The following is a 25370-nucleotide window of genomic DNA, read 5'->3' as shown; positions in this document are numbered from 1 at the left end:
TCTGGGTGGCTGGTCTCAGACGATCTTGGAGGTGAACCTGCTGGATGTGGAGGTCCTGGGCTGGTGTGGTTACACGAGGTCTGCGGTTGTGAGGCCGGTTGGATGTGCTGCCATATTCTCTGAAACGCCTGTGGAGACGGCTTATGGTTGAGAAATGAACATTCAATGCACGGGCAACAGATCTGGTTGACATTCCTGCTGTCAGCATGCCAATTGCACGCTCCCTCATTGCTTGTGGCATCTGTGGCATTTTGCTGTGAGACAAAACTGCACATTCCAGGGTGGCCTTTTGTTGTGGGCAGTCTGAGGTACACCTGTGCACTACTCATGATGTCAGATCAGCATCCTGATGTGGCACACCTGTGAGGTGGGATGGATTATCTCAATATAGCAGATGTGCCCACTACCACACATTTGGACTGATTTGTGACCACTGTTTGGGAGGGATGGTTATATTGTGTATCTGGAATGAATTTTAGGTCTCTACGTCCATCCCATGGGGAATGGGAGCAGTAACAAAGGTGTTGCGTTTATATTTTTGTTGAGTGTATTTTGTTAATGTTAATGTTAAGCTGCTTTCTTCATTGCCTCTGTTATAATCAGGTTTAATTCATGCATCTTTTCACTGATTTCTTAATTCAAAACCATCTCACTTCTGATTCTTTCCAAAAAAAATTTCACATGTAACACTTTGTGTATGTGTGTTTTCTATTCATTGATGCAATTGTCAGTTATTTTCTCTCTTCATTTTACCTTCTTTTTGTTTACCTCTTTAGTTTTCTGGTGGACATCTCTAAACACCGTCATGAGTTCAGGCTTCAATTTCAACCCAATTATACCCTCTATTCTCACAGTCGAACTCGTCCGCCTTCACCTCTCACTGGTCCCTGTCCTCTTCTCTCAGTGTCCTTTTGTTGTCTTGAATTCTCCAGCAAACACAGTCCGTTTCTTCTCTGTTTCTCTTCAGTATTTTCCTTTTGGATTAAGTCCCAGCCTGGCAAAATATCACATTCAGTGCCTTTAAACAGTCATGTCACACTGTTCTTACCAGCCTGCACTTTCGCCGTCCATCTTTTCATCACGTGGTTTCTTCTTCTCTGTTGATCCTTTCAGTCGTCTCTTTCAAGATTACTCCAAGCATGGCAAATCTGACAATCAGTGTCCAGTGCTTTATCACCGTTCATTATCCCACTGTTCAACTGCCCAGCCTGTAATTTACAGTACATGTTGCATCGTGTGCTTTTTCCATGCTGCTGCTGGTCCCGTCAGTTTGGTTTCAGTGTTAACGGTTCAGTTGCACTGTCTTTTGGCTGCTGTTAATTCTTGAAGTCCACGATGTTCTGTCGGTCTTTAACTGTCCTTTGAGCTTCTTCTCAGGATCGGGGCCAAGTGCGAGGTCAAGCTGTAAAATTTTAAGCCAAAATCTGGCCTGTTTTCCTTCCAATTATGTTTTATGGTTTTGCTGCTGTACTCAAGGTTCTAGGTTGAAAAAAGTCCACCTGTATTGACACACTAAAGCATACGATTAATATCTTTTTCATTCCTTGTCTTAAAACCTCCATTCGCTTCATTTGGCTAGAGTCTAACTCATCTCTCTCTGGGTGCTCACTCGTCACCTTTTATGGGCATGCAAACTTCCTGTCACACACACCATTTCCTGTCACACACACACAGCACTCAGAGCAATATTTTCGGTTTCTCTTTCCTATTTTACAACCTAATCAAACTCTTTAGTTTTACTAAGTCTTGATCTAAAAACAATGCACCCTTATTTCACGCACACACACTTTTAAATATACTAAATTCTTTGCATTTGTCAGCATTCACATCACAGTCTTCAGCGTGCTCAGCAGAGCTCTTTCAGACTTCAAGAATCATCTCACACACACCGCCTTTTTCTCTCACATTTCCTTTTGCACTCACTCTACTATCAACTTTCATAGTGTTATTATTATTTATTATTTTGTACACATCACACCCAATCACTCAAAACCTACTCCTCACAGCATTCACACACTTAATCTGTGACCAGAGTTGAGGAATATAACTTAAAACACGCTTTCCTAAGAGTATTTTAGACATTCCTTTCATAATCAGAAAGAGCAAGTCAAAAAAAACAAAAAACAATTGAAACCTCTATTAATTCTCACAGCACACACAAGAAATTGAAAAAATGAAACACACCAGCAATTATTGCTGGAGAGAAGTTACTACTAAAAGTAATATGTTAATCTTAAATATATACAGTGCACTCACTATATTTATCTATCTACATCCAAACTCAGTCAATTACTATACATCCACTACGGCAACTCAAAACTTTATTTATAGCCCTCTAATGAACATAAATGGCATTTTAAACACACACTCAACAATGTTTGCAGCAGTATTTGTAAACCCAACTGTGGTTTAAACAGTTCACTACTTAATAATTTGCATTTTCACACTCACACACACACCGTCTAAAAATAGCTTCAGACAGTCAGTGCATTACTGACTCGACACACAGCCTCCTCTCACACCAAACTCTCTTATTTTATATTATAAAGACGTCTTATATTTACAACCACTGTCAGATCTGTCAGCTTTAGCGCCTAACCAATTTCGACAAATTTAAGTTAACGGTCCAACCGATAAAGTCCAACTTTTTTGTGATCAATTAACCAGTATCTGTCCAACAGTTTCTGGCCTCATCTCTAAAATCCCTACATTAATTTAAGAGTGTCCAACACCCAAGGTCCAACCTTTGCTGCCCAAAAAAGCGCAGATACCGTTCCAAACGGTAAAGTGGTCCAACCACTAGTTATTCTGGAGTGCCCCAAGCTCCACAGTGACCAACTGACTATCCCTCTTCGAGGACAATGCCTAAGCGTCCTTGGCATTGGCAAGCGTTACCTCTGAGCACTGCGCTTCCTAGAACCCCCACGGTTCCGTTCTAAAATAATTTATAATACTTTGAAACAACAGTCAACACCCAAAACAAGTGTATGACTGAGGCAGATCTACCCTGATGGACAATGGGGACTCCAACCCACAAAATGACCAACAAAGGTCTGACCTAATGACCAACCGGGACTTTAACCCACAAAATGACCAAATTCCCTAAATCCTACGTGAGCCTCGAACTCACTTTCACTGTTTTCCTTTTCCTTGAGACTCCAACCCAATTTCTTAGCAGACTCTAACTGCTTTAGCAGACTCTAACTGCTTCAACTCATGAGATTTTTCATCAAAATCAACACAGACACTCACCAGTAATTTCAGTGAGTAGACTTAAATTTTATCATGTCCAATTTGGCACACTTTGGAAATAATTCAACAGGTAGTGCCTTACCTTTGGATAAGCCGGCTTATGCCCACTCACTTCGACCACTGGCACTCATGTCTGCCCGTCCAACCACCTCAGACCACCGAATTTCTCCGTCTACACCTCCAATTCTCTCCCTCCTCAACCACCGGACGAAGCCCCCAAATGTTAAGGTTCAAATATTGAGGAAGGAGAGTACAAACAACCATGGTCTAGAAGAGCTTGGTCAAACAATTGATTTTAATGAATACACGCGTAGGAAGACCAGTGGCTGTTCGCAGACAGGAACTGTTCTCCGACTTAATCAAAGCATACACAGATTTTTATAGCATCAGGGTTTGAATTAATGACGCCCCTTCATACGTCACAGACAGAATATATACATACGTCAAATCAAAACCACAATGACTTTTAACACAGTTTAAAAAGAACATTGTCTTCTATCTCGTCTGGAACACGAGCCCCACATCCTGCCAGACGCTGTTCCTCTTTCTTGCAGAGACAACAAGAAACTGTTCCTCTTTCACAGTTGCGAGTAAACATAACTAACCTCTCACCTATAAATGATTCCCTCTAACTGAGTGTGTGTGTGTGTGTGTGTGTGTGTGTGTGTGTGTGTGTGTGTGTGTGTGTGTGTGTGTGTGTGTGTGTGTGTGTCCTCAAATGCTCTCTCAATTCACCCGTTGCACTTCTGACCTTTCACCAGAACAGAGGCTCATCCTTATGTGTAACAACCTAACTGAAACTATATGTACTATATTGAATAAATGTTCTAATCAAGAACCTCTACTAAAAGCTTAATAAAAGAATATAAAAGTATAACAGACAATTTGAATACCCTAGTTATTCAAATAGCCTCGTCTAACCTGCTCCTCAGAATAACCTGCACTTAGATTCTGCTTTCGGTTTCAGTTCTGCAAAGCCTGCAACTTCCTGTCAGCCTGCAACTTAGTCTTTCTGAAAGACACACACACTGTTTAAACATCTGAATGCAATATCAATACTGTAAATTATATTATTAATGCAATGGTAATGATGATGATTATTTAACAATAGCAGTAAAATAATTTCCCTGATCTCCACAGGACCTTAAACACAACAAAGTACACAGAGAAGAGCACAGAGAGAGAGGCAGAGAACAAGGATGAATACACGAGGGGATGAGGAGAACACAGAACACAAAGGACAGGAACACGGTACCACAACAAACACCACAATAACAGCATGGACAAAGGGGGGATCCAAATACCAAACCAAACAATCCAATGAACATAAGGAACGAAATACAAAACCACAGGAAAACTAAGAACACTGGGTCAAAATGACCCAGGACCATGACACTGACATGTTCTGCTCCATTTCTAGTGGAGTATACAGTGGACTCCTTTCCTGGAATGTGGGTGTCATGTGGGTGACTGAAGTTGTCTGGGGTTGTAATATAGGCGGTGCTGGTGTAGCCACTGTCTAGAGGCTGTTGAGCATAACTGACCGTTGGTTCTTGTTTAGGGGTGTAAGTGTCACTTTGCTCTGCTTTGCCTGGGAAATGTTCCTTTAGATTTGCTACTATGTATGTGGTTTGTGTTTGGATGTGTGGTACTGCAACTGGGTTGGGGCTTGCTCGAGTATGTACATCAGATCTTGGCGTAAAGATCCTGGGATAAGAGTCTATGGTCAGCGAATGCTGAGGGAGCTTCATCTCTGTGTTACCATTGGAGGTTTCTAGAATGGGCATGGTTTGTGTGGTACCCTTCACATATTCCCTTGTGCGTGTTACTGGGTCATCAGCAGGAACATCTATTTCACTAAGAGTCTCGTTATTATCTTGAATCACTGCAGCCTCCAAAACTTCTGCCTTTGCTTCTGTAGCTGCAGCCCTTTTTTCCATGCGTACTTTATCCAACGACGCTTCAAGACGCATTTTTCGAAGCTGCATAGAGGCTTCTAGTTCTGCTTGCTGCAACTTCAGAGCATTCTCTTTATCCATGAATGCTGCTTCAGCCTTAGCTGCCTCAGCTTCTGCACGTGCTTGTGCGGCAGCTGCCTTACTTGCAGCTGAACTCCTAGAATGCCTGGAGGAGCCAGATGTATTAGATCTGGTTTTCATTGATGCGCTGGTTCTCTGTGACATGTTGCTGTCGAGTGGATTTTGCCAACATCTGCAGCTGAATCTTAGAGCTGAGCTGTTTCTGGAGGATAGCTCTATTTGCTGTCCAGTTCCTCACGAGACTGGTCTTTGAGAGGCTGTCGTTTTACTGTAATGTGCTCTGCCTCTAACGCCTTGCTAGAGTCGACATTCAGACTAAACTCCTCTTCAAAATGACCACGCAGACAAGAGGGTTTGACTTCACTCCCTTTACTTAGGCCAGTTGAAGTAGGGTAAAACTGAGAAACAACATGAAATGCTCTTAGAAATCATAGGTGTCAAATACACAATAACAGTACAAATGACTTGTTTAGCCAAAAGCGTTAGCGAATCCTCTCTTTACAAACATTTCTATTAAGCAAACACTGCAATCACATTTCTTCTAGTAGATTTTGTTCATTAGTAAGGATGGAACAGAATTACATACCGGCAATGCCCTTAAAGACCATCTTAAGGGATACAATTGTCACTACAGCAGAGAACAGGAGAACAGGAGAAGTCTTTTCCCCAAACAATACCATGCACTTTCTGATGACATCATAGAACAGAGACAGATTTGCACACGTTACACCAGGTCATGCCAGAAGGAGGCCCTAAAGAGCAACTTTGTCAGGGAAAATCTATTTAAACAGAACACGGTTACATGGTGACAGAACAGTAAGATTAAACACACACAATTGGCACTATATAAATAAGATTGAATTCTAGCCATTCACTCTGCACACTATGTGCCCCAGCATCTGTTGACCTTCTGTGATTTTACGTGGTGTACCTGTTCATGGCTGAGTTGCAGTCGTTCCAAATCCCTTACTTTGCTGCTGCATACAGAGATTCTTTATTCAAGTTAGGCACCGAAGTCTTGCAATGCAGTCGAATACTGAGATGTGAATTTGTCCTTGACAGACATACACTTTAGAGTAATGAAAAATATATATACAAATACCCTTAACAGACACTTTATTAGGTATATCTGCCTTTAACTCAGTACTTTCCCCATAAATCCAGCTTTTAAAAAAACTTCACTACTATTAAGGTACATCAGAATCAGAATCAGAATCAGAAAGGGGTTTATTGCCAAATGTTGAGCAGGTTTACAACATTAGGAAATTGCTGCGGTGCTTCAGTGCAAACATAGTGTCATAAATAGCACTTAAATAGACATGAAAAAATAAAAGTAGGAATAAGAATTAAAAGTGCTACGTAGAAAGATATGTGCATGAGATATACATGAGATATATACATGAGAATAAGAATTAAGAGTGCTACGTAGATAGATATATACATGAGTGCAGGTGGTGATCAGTGCCAAACATAGAATGATGCAGTGACACAGCGTAGGGTCATGTGTTAGTGGCGGGGACAGTCATACGGTTATTGTTCATGTGTCCAACAGCAGAGGGGAAGAAACTGTTCTTATGGCGAGAGGTTCTGGTGCGAATGGACCGGAGCCTCCTGCCTGAGGGGAGCAGGTCAAACAGACTGTGTCCAGGGTGAGAAGGGTCAGCTGAGATCCGAGCTGCACGCCGCAATGTCCTGGAGGTGTACAGGTCCTGCAAAGATGGGAGTCTGCAGCCAATCACCTTCTCAGCAGAGCGCACAACACGCTGCCGTCTCTGTTTGTCCCTGATAGTGGCTCCAGCGTACCACACGGTGATGGAGGAGGTGAGGATGGACTCGATGATTGCAGTGTAGAACTGCATCATCGTCCGTGTTGGCAGGTTGAATTTCTTCAGCTGCCTCAGGAAGTACATCCTCTGCTGGGCTTTCTTGATGACGGAGGTGATGGTGGGCTCCCACTTCAGGTCCTGGGTGATGGTGGTACCCAGGAAGCGGAATGAGTCCACAGAGGTGATGGGGGTGTCAGTCAGGATGATGGGGGGGAGTGGGGCTGTGTGCTTCCTGAAGTCCACAATAATCTCCACTGTCTTCTGGGCATTCAGCACCAGGTTGTTGTGGCTGCACCAGGACACCAGACGTTCAACCTCCCTCCTGTAGGCAGACTCATCCCCGTCCGAGATGAGCCCAATAACGGTGGTGTCATCTGCAAACTTGATTAGCTTGACAGACTGGTGGGTGGAGGTGCAGCAGTTGGTGTACAGGGAGAAGAGCAGAGAAGAAAGAACACAGCCCTGAGGGGAGCCGGTGCTGATGGTCCGGGAGTCCGAGACATTCTTTCCCAGCCTCACATGCTGCTTCCTGTCCGTCAGGAAGTCAGTGATCCACCGGCAGATGGGATCAGGCACATTCATCTGGGAAAGCTTGCCTCGGAGATGGTCTGGAAGGATGGTGTTGAAGGCAGAGCTGAAGTCCACAAACAGGATCCTGGCGTAGGTTCCTGGGGAGTCCAGATGCTGCAGGATGAAGTGTAGGGCCATGTTGATGGCGTCGTCTACAGACCTGTTGGCTCTATATGCAAACTGCAGGGGGTCCAGGAGGGGGGCCGTGAGGGTCTTGAGATGGGAGAGAACTAGGCGCTCAAATGACTTCATGACCACAGATGTCAGAGCCACGGGTCTGTAGTAATTTTGTCCAGTGATCCTAGGTTTCTTGGGGACAGGGATTATGGTAGAGGACTTGAAGCAGGCAGGCACATGACATGCCTGCAGTGAGGAGTTGAAAATGCCAGAAAACACTGGGGCCAGCTCGTTTGCACAGTGTCTGAGGGTGGCAGGAGACATGCCGTCTGGGCCAGGAGCTTTCCGAGCATTCAGGTTCTTAAACTGCTTCCTCACATCTGCTTCATGAATATGAAGAGTTGTGGTGGGAGGAGGTGGTGTGAAATCCTCTTTTGTGTGGGGTGAGGAGGGGGGTGTTGTAGGTGAACAGTTTGAAGGTGGTGATGGCTCTATGGAGGGGGAAGAGGAGGGGGAATTAGTGCCCAAAATGCCTCTATTGTTGGGGGCTTTGGAGGTGTGAAGGCTGCCTGATGGCTCGTCAAAACGGCAGTAGAAGTCGTTAAGGGTGTTGGCTAAGAGCAAGTCATCAGTGGAGTGGGGGGTTTTAGGCTTGTAGTTGGTGATATTCCTAAAACCTTTCCACACAGAGGCCGAGTCATTCTCTGAGATCTGCTGCTGCATCTTCTCAGAGTGCTGATGTTTAGCAATGTCCACTTCTTTAGTGAACCTGTACTTGGCCTCTCTGGAGCAGTCCCTGTCTCCGCTTCTGAACGCCTTTCTCTTTTCCAGCCACAGCTTTTTGAGTTTAGGAGTAAACCAGGGTTTGTCATTGTTATAACTCACCCTGGTGCGTGATGGCACAATGCTGTCCTCACAGAAGTGGATATAGGAGGTGACAGTGTCCGTAAACTCGTCCAAGCTGTTAGAAGCAGCCTTCAATGTGTCCCAGTCTGTGGTCTCCAAACACATGCGAAGCTCCTCCACAGCCTCGTTGCTCCACAGTTTTTTAGTCCTCACGACAGGTTTGGAGAGCTTCAGCCTCTGTCTGTACGCGGGGATTAGGTGGATCATGACGTGGTCAGAAAGTCCGAGTGAAGCGCGGGGCACCGCGCGATAGGCCCCGCTGATCGTGCTGTAACAGTGGTCTAATGTCCTCTCCTCTCTGGTCGGGCATTTAATATACTGCTTGTATTTGGGAAGCTCATGGCTCAGATTGGCTTTGTTAAAGTCCCCAAGAGCAATGATGAGAGAGTCCGGGAATGTCCGCTCCATGTGGAGAATCTGCTCCGCGAGTGCGCTCTGAGCTGCCTGCGCATCCGCGTCTGGCGGGATGTAAACAGCGGCCAGGATGAATGAAGCAAACTCCCGCGGAGAATAAAACGGTTTGCAGTGGATAAAAAGATATTCCAGAGAGGAAGAGCAGTGCTGAGCAATCACTGTCACATCTGTGCACCAGCCACTATTGATGTAGAAGCAGACACCTCCACCTTTGGACTTACCGGAGAGAGCGGCCTGCCGGTCCGCGCGCAGCAGATGGAAGCCCTCCAGCTTGAGCGCGCAGTCTGGGATGTTCTCACTGAGCCACGAGTCCGTAAAACATAAGACACAGGAGGAGGCAAAGTCTCTGTTCATGCTTCTCATCAGGGCCAGTTCGTCAATCTTATTCCCGAGTGAGCGTACATTAGAAAGGAAGATCCCAGGAAGAGCAGTACGCAGTCCGCGTCTCCTCAAACGCACGAGTGCGCCGGCTCGCTTCCCTCTCTTTCGGCGTCTCGCTTTCCTGGTCAGAGTCAGCAGTAAATCTGCCGCAGATGCGACAAATATTGGAAATAAATCCACAGGCGTTGTAGTCCTGTAGTTAAGGAGCTCTTCTCTGGTGTAAGAGTATCCAGAGGAGTGCCCAAACACAGAAGAAATGCACAAAAGCAAAACAAAAGTAACGCACTGAAGCACCAGGGCATCCATACGCGGCGCCATCTTGGTTCTATCTATGAAGGGTCATAGTACAAGGAATGCACAAAGAACAATGTTTATTTAAAAAAGGATAAAGCACATAATTCATTATACAGATTTAGCCATACAGGGTAATTTCCATCTGCAGTTCCTGGCAAGTTGAAAGCATTCTTGGACTTTTAACACAACCATTTAAGTGCATTTATTTTCAACTTAGTTTTATTTATATAGTGTAAGATCACTACAGTAGGTGCCTCAAGGTGCTTTATATTGATTACCAACAGGTGAGTCCAGGTGCGCTGGCAGCAGAGTTGGGAAAAGAGAAAGGAACTGCCTCTGCAACAGAAGAGTGTCAAGATTAATGGACAAGAAGACTCAAGCGCAAACTAGAAAGAACAGTTCAATGCATTTATTTCCAGTGATAAAGTATTTACAACCATGCAAAAATGTGCAAGGGAAAGGTGCACCAAGGGAAAGGGGGTCCAACGTGTCCAGTATTAACAGTGCTCACAATCACCAACTCGGAATCAGACTCACCACACAGGATTCCAAATACCTGTGCACAAACAAACAGGGTCAGGTAGTCCACACAGACGCAACAGAAATGATGCCGTACTTTTGCTAACTGCTTCAGTTCAACAATCCACTGAAGATTGAGCCTCAGCCACTGTCTTAACTAATGTCTTTGTCAACCAGGTGATCAGGAACAGGTGGCACTTCAAGACAGGTGTGCACAGTCAAGGACAGGAACACGTGATGAATCCCGCCCAGAAACAACAACCTTTGCGATCACCTGTGTCTGTGTTTCAAAATACAATTTTCATATAATCTAAACTGTGTAACAAAACACAAAACACTTTACTTTACATCAATACTTTGGTCAGTACTCCCATGCAGCTTTCAGATAATCTTGAATCATGATTAAATTATGTCATCTCAACTTTTTATTTGACACACTGATCATCTTTTCCCCAACTATTAATGCTGGACTCTGCTGTGAAATGAAGGCAGTTTGACCTTTAGAGATTTTGCAGTGCTTTGTTTGAAACAGTAATGTCTGTGATGACAGTTGTGTCAAGCACACCCACATATTCTCTTACTGCCTGTGAACTTCTGACTCATGGTGTAATAACTGTTTGAACTTCAATGACTTTACTATGATTTCCTTCACTTCAGAGACTCAGTTTTTGCCTGAATTGCTTTCAGTGGTGTGGGTATTTAGTGTGAGGAAGAAGTGGCCTGTAACATCATTAGTATACATCCAGACACATTAACTCCACGTTCTTAATTAGACTATCAACAGGCATTAGCCTCTGCTAGTGTTCCAGCCTACAAAGACCAAACAATAGGCATTAATGGACTGACACTCTGATAACATTCCGGTGATCTCTTCAACTGGCTGACAGGTTTCTGCAATCACTGATGATGGAGGAGGAAGAGCAGGATGCTGATGACCAGCAGCTGCAGAGTTTGCCAACCTGAACGTTCACGCAGGTAGTACGATCCTTCTGCTAAATGGGTTTTCCAAAAGGGCATTAAGTGCTCTGTGAACCATTCAACACTGCCAACATGGTCATTGGAAATACTACAAAAATTCTTAAAACACTTGTATTTCAAATGGACTCTCAAAAGGTATAGGATGGGCATCTGCCATTGTGTCTAAATATCCTTATTGTTAAAGGAAAGAATGTGTTGAGGTCAGAAGCCAAATTAAAAAAAACTGAGATGCTGTGTAAAAAAACACAAAAGAAAAAGAAACAGGAACATTTTCAGAACAATGTTCCTCAAGATATAATTTGAATACTTCATCATCATTTACCGTAAATATCTGTAACAGAAGTCACAGTCAATGAATAATTATGTATGAGTATATGAGTATATGTTTAATCATGTATAATTTCATCATACATGAAGGTGTAGACCAAAGGCAGCTGTAGATTAACATGGGCAAGTGCTTAGCTTTACCTACCTGAGCACTTAACTGTGGACTCCACATTGGCCATTGTTGTTTTAACATGGGCTGATTAGGGATTTGTTCCAACCAGCAGACCAATGGCTGCACTTAAGTGATAGTCTTCATTTCTGTCAAACATAATTTTTGATGGTTATCATCTGGAATAGCCAGATGATGTTGGTTGACAAAATAATATATCTCTTTGCATCAAATTTCAGGGGTGTAAATTAATTAAAAACAAACATGTGACTATTGATTTTTCTGCACTGATGTCCTCTCCGTCCTCCATGTTGTCAGCTTCTCCCATGAGGTAGTTGACGGGCATTATCATACTACTTCACATGCACATGTCTAGGTTGTAAAACAGGTGCAGTTGCAGTTGGGTCAGTTTGTTGATCGGATGCTTTTTGTTTACGTCTTCTTCTTGATTTTCTTTCCAGTAGTTACTCATACACTGGACAGTAGTAGTGTGGCGCTGTAGTTTTAGCTGATCACATTCTCCATCACTAGAGGAAGGGTTCTTGGCACCCAGTTCCCTGTTATTGCTCTTTCCTAGCCCTCCTATTGTCCTCAAATATTACTAACACATTTTACACCCCAAGGGATGTTTGCCTCCAGAAAATGGCTTACATACGATTGTTGACCAAATGTTTGTGACAGGCCCTTTGCTTATTTATTGAATACATAAATTGGAACTCTAGTGGATTCAAATCTTTTCAAAATTACAGACAACATTAATGATGACAGGTGGATGAACCCTATTAATTTTTGGTGATGACACTATGGAGGCATGTGACACACGACACAGGAGCTTATTGCTGTGTCCGAATTCAGGGGAAGGATGCGTGTCATAAGGACACTACCTACCTACGTCACAAAGTAGTGTCCTTAGACGAACGGGTAGTCAGGAAGTGAGCGGCTGTGGACAGCCCCTTTTTTTTCTCCATAGAAACTTTATTGAACAAACAATAAGTATCCAACATAACAGATGGGCTGTGGACAGCCTCCTAGCCTTCAACTCCGCCCTTACTTGCGTGTTTTTCCGGTCGCTATTGCCACAGTGCGAAAACGTTAAAATGGACCCAGAAATGTCGCTCCATTGTTTGGACAGTTTTAATTCTCGAGAAGCTAGAAAAACCTTATCCTTGTCGCCCACACGTTTGTACCTAAGAATCATCAGAGACAATCATATCCAGGTAAAATAATTTCCTTTAATCTACACGTATTTAGGAATTACTTAGCTTACTATAGCATCCACCATCTCCTGCTTGCATATTTCTGAAAACATCTTAGTGGTGTGGCAGCCGTCGATTAAGCCAGCCCTGCAAACCCTGTGGATGGACGATGCAGTGGACAGTGGGAGGAAGCATCCTAAAGCTCGCTTTGCAGACCACCCTGTGTGATTCTCCACTCGCTGACCAGAAAAGACCAACCGCAGGTCTCAGTTGCAGCACCCCATCCATGTCTGATCTTGCTTCGGCAGATTCAGCAACACTGCCAGAGACTTCCTGTAATCTATTACAGTTGTTCAAGAAACGGTCCAGGAACAGGTCACTCAGGTTAATCTTGTGTGAACAACTGTAAATATTGTTTTTTCATCTTTACGTACTGTGTATTTGAAATATTCTTGTTTAATTGTTATTATTATTTACTTTATTGCTATCAAATAAATATCTATGTAATATTGTTCAAAGTTAGCGTTATGTTCATACATGTTAAAAATGCCTGTAAATCAAATTGAGTTCAGTGACAATTACTGTTTGTTTGAATCAATTTATTAATAACATAAAACCTTTAAACTAATTCAACACATATAACAATGTAACTGTCAGGATCCTGGGTCTCCTTACCCAGCGTTTTTAGTTCTTTGTGATGTTTGTATTATTGTACTTGTGTGATTTATTCTATGGTTTCTAGTTTTGATCCCTTGCCCCTCATGTTTCTCTGTGCCCCCTCTGTTCTGTGTAAAGTCTGTGTTTCTTGGTCTGTGTCTTTGCATGTTTTGAGTTTGACCGTTTTCTGTCACTCTGTATTGTGAATTATGTTTTCATGGTTGGTCTTTTGTTACTCCATCGAGTCTAGTTTCTTGTGTTCCATGCTTAGTGTTTCCCTCTGTGTATTTTGGTTCTTAGAGTCCTCTGCCTTATGGTTTATGTTTATGTGTTTCTTAGCTGCTGTCTCCACCGTGTCAAGTTCGCGTCTCTGTGTTATACTTCCTGTTTTACTTTGAAGGTCAAAGTCTAATGTGAATGTGTCCTGCTTTGCTTCCTTGTCTCGTCAGTTCTGATTTCTCCCAGCTGTGCCCTCCTTCTGTGTCTCATTCCCCTCGTTACTTCCCAGTGTATTTAAACCCTGTGTTTCTCTGTGTCAGTGTCGCGTTGTCCCTCTTGTTGTGTCGATCTCCCTGTGAGTTTAGGTTGTGATTTTCCAGTTTAGTTTAGTTTGCGTTTGTATGCTTTTTCCCCTGTGACCAGCAAATAAAGCTTTCGAGTTCATCCCTTGATTCAGAGTGCCTGCACTTTGGGTCCTACTCCTGCCTGCCACACACCGCTACCTGACAGTAACAATAATATTCAAATAAATAAATTTCACAATACATAACTCATTTTGGAACTAATCTTTCTAGAAGTGAAAACAGTCTGTCCATCCTCTCCCTGCTCTCTCCTCTTCTCAGCCTCTCTTTGCTGCCTCATGTCCTCTCTGATGAGGTCTAGCAGCTCATCATCCTTGTCTCTTTTCTTCTTTCTCCCTGTCGTAACCGCTTCGTCATCACTGTCGTTTTGGTCACCCACTGCTGTGCTTGGCCCTGGAGTGTCCTCAGGGAGAGAGGACATTAGGACAGGAGGCTTAATGGAAGGCATCTATCCTATCACCTCATACATGAGGGCAAACCAAGTAGCAGCAGTGGGCTTCCCACTGACTCCCTGTCCTGAGCCTGGATACTTGCAATCCTAAAGGCAGAAGAAATCAAAAATAACAGCAGGCAAATAAAAACACCACAACAACTCTTAGTAATTGCACATTTATTAACTTGTGTTCTTAAGAATTATCTTCTTGATAACACACATACGTACTTGGTATTTTTTAAAGTTATCCCATGTCTCCTGGCCTGCAAGGGGGTGACTTTCCCCTGCAGGCCCATCTTCTCCAGAATTGTCCTGCTCACACACAACAAATAAGAGAAGAAAGGAAACCATGGCAACTATGTTAATCCCTAAATCCAAAAATTTTCAGAGCAGAACACCAGTGGAATACCGTCTGGACATCACCAGTTCTGTACAGCAGCGGTCCGTGAGTCGTTTGGTACCAGGCCATGAGAGTTGAGGCTCCGGTGTGAAATTTGTGGTTTTCAGGGTTTTTATCGTTAACTCTGTTTCCCTGGGTCTTTTCCCTTGTTGTAGTTGTATGTCTTATTTTGAAAGAAATATTTACACATTACCATAGCGACCAGAGAGCATTAAGTGGCAGAGGGGGATGTTACTTTCAATGTTGGCGCATTTTCAGGAGGACGCTGCTAATTAAGTTACACAATTACACAGTACATTCACGTTTATTATTATATTTACAAAAAAGGTTGGGGACCACCGCTGTACAGCATGGGGGTTAATAGAACCGTACTTATATGAATATGATGTGTAAATTGATTTATTCTTGTACATCCATGTCGTAGCAGCCCAATTCTTCACCCCAGTGAAGAGGTGATCGTTAAATTAAGCCGTTTGGTCTTTGTTCCCCACAACATATCACTAATTCAAGCAAATCAAAATTAGCTGTATGTAAGCGGGAATACATGAAAAACCATACAAGCTGGCTTACGGTTATTTAAATACAAAAAAAACATGTCTATGGAGATGCCCAAAGCTTAACAACACAACCGCTATAACAATTTAACATTTGTACAACCAGATTTTCATATACTTACATTTAAAAGTGTTTTCCTCTCCCGCTTTGACCACCATCGTTATTAGGAACAAATCTCCTTTATGACCCGCAATGAATCCTGGGATATAGTAGGACACGAAGGATACATCGGACCTGTCGTTACCCGATCCATACCGGAAACCCGATCTGTACCACACATGCGCAAATCTTACGTCACTTCCTCTCTTTGCCAACACTGCAACAGCTAATGTATTTGAGTGACACGGTTAGCGCCCAGTTAGCTCCTAGTATTTCTAAACAGCTCTGCCTGCTTTTTGACTGCCCGGGACATTTAAAGAATGGATAATCCATTTACAAACAAATTCAAGCTTTTCTCCTCAACAGAGAGCGTCCCCCGATTGAACAACAGCGCCGTAAAATAAGAAGAATGGCGCCTAATTACAGACTTAATAATACTGACTTAGTAATATGTCACGTGAACATTCATCAGCCAGATTAAGTGTGGTCATGAAGTCTTTTGAGCGCCTAGTTCTCTCCCATCTCAGGACCCTCACGGCCCCCCTCCTGGACCCCCTGCAGTTTGCATATAGAGCCAACAGGTCTGTAGACGACGCCATCAACATGGCCCTACACTTCATCCTGCAGCATCTGGACTCCCCAGGAACCTACGCCAGGATCCTGTTTGTGGACTTCAGCTCTGCCTTCAACACCATCCTTCCAGACCATCTCCGAGACAAGCTTTCCCAGATGAATGTGCCTGATCCCATCTGCCGGTGGATCACTGACTTCCTGACGGACAGGAAGCAGCATGTGAGGCTGGGAAAGAATGTCTCGGACTCCCGGACCATCAGCACCGGCTCCCCTCAGGGCTGTGTTCTTTCTCCTCTGCTCTTCTCCCTGTACACCAACTGCTGCACCTCCACCCACCAGTCTGTCAAGCTAATCAAGTTTGCAGATGACACCACCGTTATTGGGCTCATCTCGGACGGGGACGAGTCTGCCTACAGGAGGGAGGTTGAACGTCTGGTGTCCTGGTGCAGCCACAACAACCTGGTGCTGAATGCCCAGAAGACAGTGGAGATTATTGTGGACTTCAGGAAGCACACAGCCCCACTCCCCCCCATCATCCTGACTGACACCCCCATCACCTCTGTGGACTCATTCCGCTTCCTGGGTACCACCATCACCCAGGACCTGAAGTGGGAGCCCACCATCACCTCCGTCATCAAGAAAGCCCAGCAGAGGATGTACTTCCTGAGGCAGCTGAAGAAATTCAACCTGCCAACACGGACGATGATGCAGTTCTACACTGCAATCATCGAGTCCATCCTCACCTCCTCCATCACCGTGTGGTACGCTGGAGCCACTATCAGGGACAAACAGAGACTGCAGCGTGTTGTGCGCTCTGCTGAGAAGGTGATTGGCTGCAGACTCCCATCTTTGCAGGACCTGTACACCTCCAGGACATTGCGGCGTGCAGCTCGGATCTCAGCTGACCCTTCTCACCCTGGACACAGTCTGTTTGACCTGCTCCCCTCAGGCAGGAGGCTCCGGTCCATTCGCACCAGAACCTCTCGCCATAAGAACAGTTTCTTCCCCTCTGCTGTTGGACACATGAACAATAACCATATGACTGTACCCGCCACTAACACATGACCCTACGCTGTGTCACTGCATCATTCTATGTTTGGCACTGATCACCACCTGCACTCATGTATATATCTTTCAACGTAGCACTCTTAATTCTTATTCTCATGTATATATCTCATGTATATCTCATGCACATATCTTTCCACGTAGCACTTTTAATTCTTATCCCTACTTTTATTTTTTTCCATGTCTATTTAAGTGCTATCTATGACAGAATGTTTGCACTGAAGCACCGCAGCAATTTCCTAATGTTGTAAACCTGCTCAACATTTGGCAATAAACCCCATTCTGATTCTGATTCTGATTCTGATTCTGAAGTGTTTACTGACAACTGACAGTGATAGCGGACATCATCATCACTATTCCAACAATCCTCTCCACACAGACAAGCATAAACACACTCGACTATCACTAAATCAAATTTAACACTTATTTGTAAGGACGGTAGTTCATTTTACAATATGATTCATTCGCTCAGTCAGCAGGTGGTGGTATCCTCGTAGCCTGGGGAGTAAACTGCCATTAAACGAAACAGAAGAAGAAAACATCTGCATATGCACGCTACGGATCGGGTAGACCCGATTTGTACAGTCCGACTTTGCACATGCGCAGTAATTATCGGGAGTCCTGATCAGTAACTATCTTTTTATTTTTCGTTTTTGTCTACATTATATTGAAATGCTTCGTTACTGCAAACAATTTAAGAGATGCTTATTATTCTTAACATCTTAACAGATACTGAGACCCGTAACTATCATAAAATGATTCGACCAGAAGTAGACACCTTTTGCACATGCGTGGTACCGATCAGGTTTCCTTTTTTTTTTTTTTTTTTTTCTTTTTTTTTTGCCTGTCCCGTTTGGATCTTTAGCCATCAGAATTGTTGTCTGAAGGCCAAGAAAGATGGCAAGTGGATTTACTTTACCAAGTGGATCATCATGGCCTTGCCATATTGGTCCATTTGATTGACCTTTATTATAATTATGTATTTATTTTATTTTCGTTTTTTAAAGACGGGACAGACATGACTGGGGGATAGGACAGGGAGAAAGAATGAAGGAAAGAGAGGGAGAGAAAGAAAAATAGAGGGGAGAAGAGATGACGAGAAAGGGGGGAAGAAAAAAAAGAAAAACAAACAAAACACCTGGATCAGGTGGATAAAAAACCAGAAGAGAAAACAAACAACAAAGAGCAACATAATAAAAACAACACCATCACAATAAACTAGCTAATAATAGACAACAGTAGATACTTTTTTAATTTCACCTGTTGAGAATGAAAAAAGAAAACAAGCAGAAGAAAACGAGAGCAATAGAATAAACAACATCACGATGATATATGGGAATATAACTGTAAATACTAAATATTAAACATTATTGTGCAGCATGTAAGATCGACAGGGCACAGTGTGCTTTGAGGTAGGAGCCAAAAAGGGTGTAGTTTGTGTGTGTGAGCACCCGTGTGTACACCTGTGAGCATGAACGTGCTTGTATTTAAAAGGTTCCTTCATGTAATGACCAGTCGATCGCAAAGGTAGTATTGGTAGATCGCATGGCATTAAAAAAATAGATGCCAGCCTATCATCCATCCCGTCACTTGATTGATACAGGGAAGCCAGTCAGATGACAGCAGATTTTTTCTGACGCTTAGGTCGCTGCGCATGCGCAAACAGCGGCGCGAAGTGTAGTAAAACTGACAAGCTAGTCAGCGAGTTAACTCCAATTTTTAGCTCTCGGTTTTTTCTCTTAAACCTGGCCGTCAGCAGCTACTGTCCGGACTATGCATCCCTGGCTGATTCAATTCAGTGCAAGTCATCAGAGTAAACTCAGGTAATGACAAAAAATTTACATAGTTAATTGTGTTGTGAAATATTGGATATTGCGGTTATGCATGTATATACATTGTAGATATAAAGAATCCTCAATATATTTATAAATAAGTATATGTTTTGGATTTTTGTAGTGGGTAGATCATTTTGACTTGGTCATTTTATAAGTAGCTCACATGCGGAAAAAGTGTGAGCACCCCTGTGCTAGAGGGTGTGGGGGAGCCACAGCCCTGCCCACCAAGGCATGAAGCAGGTATGGAGGAGATCAAAACTCCAGACATCCAGAGGCCCTCAGAACACAAGAGACCAAGGAAGACCAACAGAGGGGCAGCCGCGCCACTGTCCCGGAAAGAGCTGAGGAGAGTCCCAGATGAGGGCTCACTCAGCAGCCGCGGAGCAGAAGCCAGGGGGAGTTGCAGTGACGTGCCCGTGAGCTCCACCGGAAGCCAGCTGTGCCAGAGTGACCAAGCCCCAGGTTGAGAGGCCGAGGGCGCCCCACCCCCGAAGTGGCCCGAGCGAGCCCCAGGCTCCAGGCCCCGATAAGCAGCCACCAAGGAGTGAGCCGGTGTGTACTTGGACGCCCATCCCCAGACACAAAGAACCACCAACGCACCGATGTCTGAGGGCGTCTGCCACTGGTAGGGGAAGTGGTGGGGGAGATAGGCCTCCATACCTTGGAGGACCTGGGATGTCCACAGAGAGGTGGCGTCTGATACCCAACCTGACATATGAACACAGACAAACAGGCACACACAGATACAAACATCCATTCCCACCCTCATGCTCTCATATGCAATTACTCAACACTCACCCAACATGGAGACAGACATAGAGAGACACTGTACACACAATCACACTCCCCAAGCCCCGGGTCTAGGTACCCTTGCCCCTGGAGGGGGAAACTGCACCCAGACCCAGGTGGTGTTACCCTTTTCCCTGGGGTGGGGAGAAGCAGACCGCCCCGACTCCACAGCAGCAGGGAGGCCCCACATTCCAAACCCCAGTCGGACGGCCAACTCCTCCTCCTAGCCCCTCCGCTCCAGCAGGCCGCAGAGAACGGTGTGTGTGAAGACTCCAACCTTCCCTCCGCCCGCTCATATGTAGTGTTGATGCATGTGTGTTCTAAGGTGCATTTAAAACCCAGGAGGGCATGGAGCTACCTGCCAGAGAGCAGCAGGTAAGCGCATAGCCCCTCCTGCTAGCCCTCAATGTCTACGATCAGGTTTCCGGTACGGATCGAGTAGTGACATGACCCATCCTTAAAATTTGGGCCAAAGTAGGACGCATTTGTCGCCACATTTTGAGTACTCTTTGAATTTGGACGGCCTTCGTTGCGTCGCTGTGACGTCATTGCCTCCAAATATGGCATTGGCGCATCCTTCTCCTGAATTCAGACACAACTAACCCTCAAATTCACGGAGAGGTAGGACGCATTTGTCGCCACATTGAGTGCTCTTTGAATTCGGACACCTTTCGCCACGTCACTGTGACGTCATTGCATCCAAATATGGCATTTTAAGCATCCTTTCCCTGAATTCGGACACAGCTCTAGTTTTTCACTTCAACTTTATTCGCCTCCAAACATGAACTGAGCATATTGCGCCCAAACACAGCAGAACCCTTCCTCCTAGCTTGGGTGTAAGTGGAGCCCTCTAGTGGGTCGCCACAACACGGCCTTTTCTTTAGCACCAACATCATGTCAAAGTTTCAATTTTAGATTTTGTGAATCTTCAGAATCTGTCATCCATGTTTTTTTTTTTGTTTGTTTTTTTAATTTTGGGTGCACATCAGTGCCCTTGAGAATGAATCCTGTTGATTTTTGCCAACCTAGACCCTTTGCTCTTTAACCTTCTCCAGGTTGTCCACCCCTCCCTGAAGCCCACCGAAGCCCACTTCAGTGAGCTAGTTTCAGTCATTGTGCAAATGTACTGTTTATAAAGTTGCAGGAACCTGCAGTCTGCTGAGACTGAATAAGTCACTTGGATGAGTGATGAAACGTTTCTCCCACTGAAAACACAATTTCCAGATGAACAGATTCAACCTTATGGGATTTACTTACCTGGATAATTGAGCATGCATCAAGACTTTCTCATTGGAATGTTTTCCCCACTCTTTTTTCTTGTATTAACTTCAAAGGACCATCTCTGCACCTGCAGGTAAAGATTTTAGGTCACACAGACAGACAGATATGCTTTACATAGCTAAAACAACTTGGGGTCAATATGACCCCAGAGGAACACCGATGTATGGAAAATGTGTACAGCTCATTGAAAAAAAGTCTTCTGTAAAATTTTATGCTTAATCACTTTTCCACATTAAATTAGGAAATGTGATGAAATATAAAGCCAAAAAAAACCCCCCCAAAACAAAACTTCAGTTTTATCATTTTTTGAATGATAGACATTGAATGGGGTCAAATTGACCCCAAGGATGGTAGGAGGGCTAGACTGCATCTATGTCTTCTTGTACTTCTCTTAAATAATTATTTGCCAAAGTTTCAAGCTGATCTGTTGTGTATCCTACGGCCTTCGTGCGAGCTTTTATATGTTTTTAATGCTCCCTCCTCACTATAGTGTTCTATAGTGTCCGATTCTTTCACTTTCACTGCTACTTCCTTCTTCAATGCAGATATTACGTTATGTTATTTTCAGTTTAAATAGTTACTTGTCTAGTTTATATATGTTTAATTTATTGTGTGTAACTTATCATTTCAGAATTATATTGTTATTTCATAACCTTGGCATATTTTATTCACAAACACACCCAATCTGTTTATTTTATAAGCTTCTGTTATCACCACCAGCCTTTTATTTTCCTTCCAGTTTATAGCTTTACCTATCAAAACTACTTTAAAACATGATCATTGTTATCTAACCTCCAGTCATATTTATATTTGCATACTCAGCGATCTCTAGCTTCTAGCCACACTTATTAGTGGCTCAGTTTGTGTCTATAGTGAATTAGTCCACTGGGAGGTGAGTCTGATATTTAGCAAGTTTTCTTTTTTCTATGAGCTCAGTTGTTTATAAATGCTTAAGGCTTACATGTACAGATCCTTTGATCCAACTGACTGCTTTTCAGTAAGGTCTCAGGATTAACTCAGTTTGCTTTCCCAGTGATATTCATAAATTTCGATTACACCTTTTCTCTTCCTTACTATTTAGATTTTTCAAATGTCAACTTATTATTTACACTCAACAAAAATATAAACGCAACACCTTTGTTACTGCTCCCATTCCCCATGGGATGGACGTAGAGACCTAAAATTCATTCCAGATACACAATATAACCATCCCTCCCAAACAGTGGTCACAAATCAGTCCAAATGTGTGGTGTGGTAGTGGGCACATCTGCTATATTGAGATAATCCATCCCACCTCACAGGTGTGCCACATCAGGATGCTGATCTGACATCATGAGTAGTGCACAGGTGTACCTCAGACTGCCCACAACAAAAGGCCACCCTGGAATGTGCAGTTTTTTGCGCTATTGGGGGTCTGGGGATCCAGAACCGGTCAGTATCTGGTGTGACCACCATTTGCCTCATGCAGTGCAACACATCGTCGCATGGAGTCTATCAGATTGTCAATTGTGGCCTGTGGAATGTTGGTCCACTCCACTTCAATGGCTGTGCGAGGTTGTTGGATATTCGTGGGAACTGGTACACGCTGTCGTATACGCCGGTCAAGAACATCCCGAACATGCTCAATGGGTGACATGTCCGGTGAGTATGCTGGCCATGCAAGAACTGGGACATTCTCAGCTGCCATCTGCCCTGAACAATGTGAACCATGATTCATCCGTGAAGCGCACACCTCTCCAACGTGCCAGACGCCATCGAATGTGAGCATTTGCCCACACAAGTCTGTTACGGCGACGAGCTGGAGTCAGGTCAAGACCCCGATGAGGACGACGGGCATGCAGTTGAGCGTCCCTGAGACGGTTTCTGACAGTTTGTGCAGAAATTGTTTGGTTGTGCAAACCAATTGTTCCAGCAGCTGTCTGGGTGGCTGGTCTCAGACGATCTTGGAGGTGAACCTGCTGGATGTGGAGGTCCTGGGCTGGTGTGGTTACACGAGGTCTGCGGTTGTGAGGCCGGTTGGATGCGCTGCCATATTCTCTGAAACGCCTGTGGAGACGGCTTATGGTTGAGAAATGAACATTCAATGCACGGGCGACAGATCTGGTTGACATTCCTGCTGTCAGCATGCCAATTGCACGCTCCCTCATTGCTTGTGGCATCTGTGGCATTTTGCTGTGAGACAAAACTGCACATTCCAGGGTGGCCTTTTGTTGTGGGCAGTCTGAGGTACACCTGTGCACTACTCATGTTGTCAGATCAGCATCCTGATGTGGCACACCTGTGAGGTGGGATGGATTATCTCAATATAGCAGATGTGCCCACTACCACACATTTGGACTGATTTGTGACCACTGTTTGGGAGGGATGGTTATATTGTGTATCTGGAATGAATTTTAGGTCTCTACGTCCATCCCATGGGGAATGGGAGCAGTAACAAAGGTGTTGCGTTTATATTTTTGTTGAGTGTAGCTATTATATATGGCCTATTATTTCCTCCCTTTCTTATTTGCACAAATGTCTCAATAGCCTCCTGGCTGGTGATGACTGATTTTGTTGTGTAAATTTTAAAGCTATTGCTAGTATAGTCAAAAACATTCAAAAACCAGGGGAGATGCAGCTTCAAACTGCAGACAAACTGTGCACTTAAAGACAATAAACTCTTAGGGCGTGGGCAAATAAATGTAAAACAGGCAACAAACACCCCTGGGAGGTTAAGCCATCGACAAACAGACAGGAACACAGCCAAAGACAAATGCACCGGACTCTCAGGAATTTACTTATTTAGGGAGTCTTGGACGGGCTCGCTCGGAATAACACCTCTGAGCGCAAATTGCATCACATCTTGGAGAAGCTCACTGCGGTCGTGAGTTCTCAGAATCGGCTCTTGGAGCACAAGAATGACAACATCACGGAGCGTAAGGTTGATAACATCACGGCTCTCCAATGGGAGTTTGAGAGACCAGTGTCGGACTGTTAGAACAGCTTTGAAATTGATATGAGTTGTTTGCACTAAAGTAAAAACCACAATCACTTCATGCGGATACCCCTTCGGCGCCAGCTGCGGTCTCCAGGCTGGAGCTGAACAACAACACCCTGATAATGACTGTGTTTAGACTGTTCTTCCCATTCTATGCAAGGCCACCTGGGTTGGCTCGAAGACTGTTTACTTAGCCTGGCAGGGCGAAGGACACTGTCTCAGCTGAACTCTGGACACATACACACACGCACACACACACACACACACACACACACACACACACACACAGACATATATACACATGCAGATGTACACTCATCCCCCCTCCCCCTCCAAACGCCTTCAACGCTTATTCCCCTCCGATGCTGACAGTGGATCAAGTATTATGTATGTTAAATCTGTTCACTTTCAGATGCTGAATCACTTTGGAAGACACTGTGTTATAGTGCATGACAAATCAGTGGTATGTTACGCATTGGAGATGATAATGGTCTTAATTTAAATATACAGTCTGCAGCCCTCTTTGTGCAGCAATAAGCAGTGGTGGAAATGAAGGCACCAGCACCTTCAGCTTAACTAATGATTAACAAATAATCTTGATTTTCTCAGACTGTCGTGCGTGCACACTCGCCATATCCTTATCTTCATTCACGATAAAAAAGACTGGTCCCTTCCAACTGTTTAGCTAATTACATTTTTTCATTTGGTTTATGGTGCAAGTCCATCTTCATCCTTGATCACCACCCTCAGGCGCAATCACACCAATTTGGGATGGGAGGCCTTGGACTGGATATGAGTCAGATCATCCTGGTTAAATACACTACAGTGGCCGGAGTGACGCAGGAGCTCTTTTAGTACATTTTTTCTTTTATCATTACAAGGACCTCAGAGGAACCTAAGGTTTCTGTTTCTGTTCAGCTTTTTCTTTGATTTGTTCTCACTTGTTTTGGTGGTAAATCTACTAAACTATTTTCCTAAACTGAAATGCTAATCATAATCTAAGGAGCTTGGAAGGAAAAGCGTCTGGACTTCTTTGAGTTGCTGGAACACGTTTCACCTCTCATCCAAGAAGCATCTTCAGTTCTAAGGGTCAAATGGTGGAGAGTCCCAGATTTAAACCCACTGGGAGTTTCCCCTCAAAGAGGGACAAAGGACCCCCTGATGATCCTCTACCTTATCACATGAGCCAAGGTGTGA

The 25370-nt window shown here is 44.1% G+C and overlaps 1 protein-coding gene across 1 annotated transcript in view; it reads right to left on the bottom strand.

Moving 5' to 3' along the window:
- Positions 1-25370, bottom strand: part of LOC147318290 (uncharacterized) — a 70056-nt gene that overhangs the window by 4339 nt on the left and 40347 nt on the right. The gene's annotated exons all lie outside the window — the stretch shown is intronic.

Source organism: Aulonocara sp. 'chitande type north' Nkhata Bay, linkage group LG11 (genome assembly GCF_057382095.1).
Source record: "Aulonocara sp. 'chitande type north' Nkhata Bay isolate Kocher_YH1m ecotype deep benthic linkage group LG11, A_spYH_male_GT1.1, whole genome shotgun sequence".
Taxonomy (NCBI): Eukaryota; Metazoa; Chordata; class Actinopteri; order Cichliformes; family Cichlidae; genus Aulonocara; species Aulonocara sp. 'chitande type north' Nkhata Bay.
Note: the sequence above shows the minus strand (reverse complement) of the source record. Positions and strands in the feature narration are given on the sequence as shown.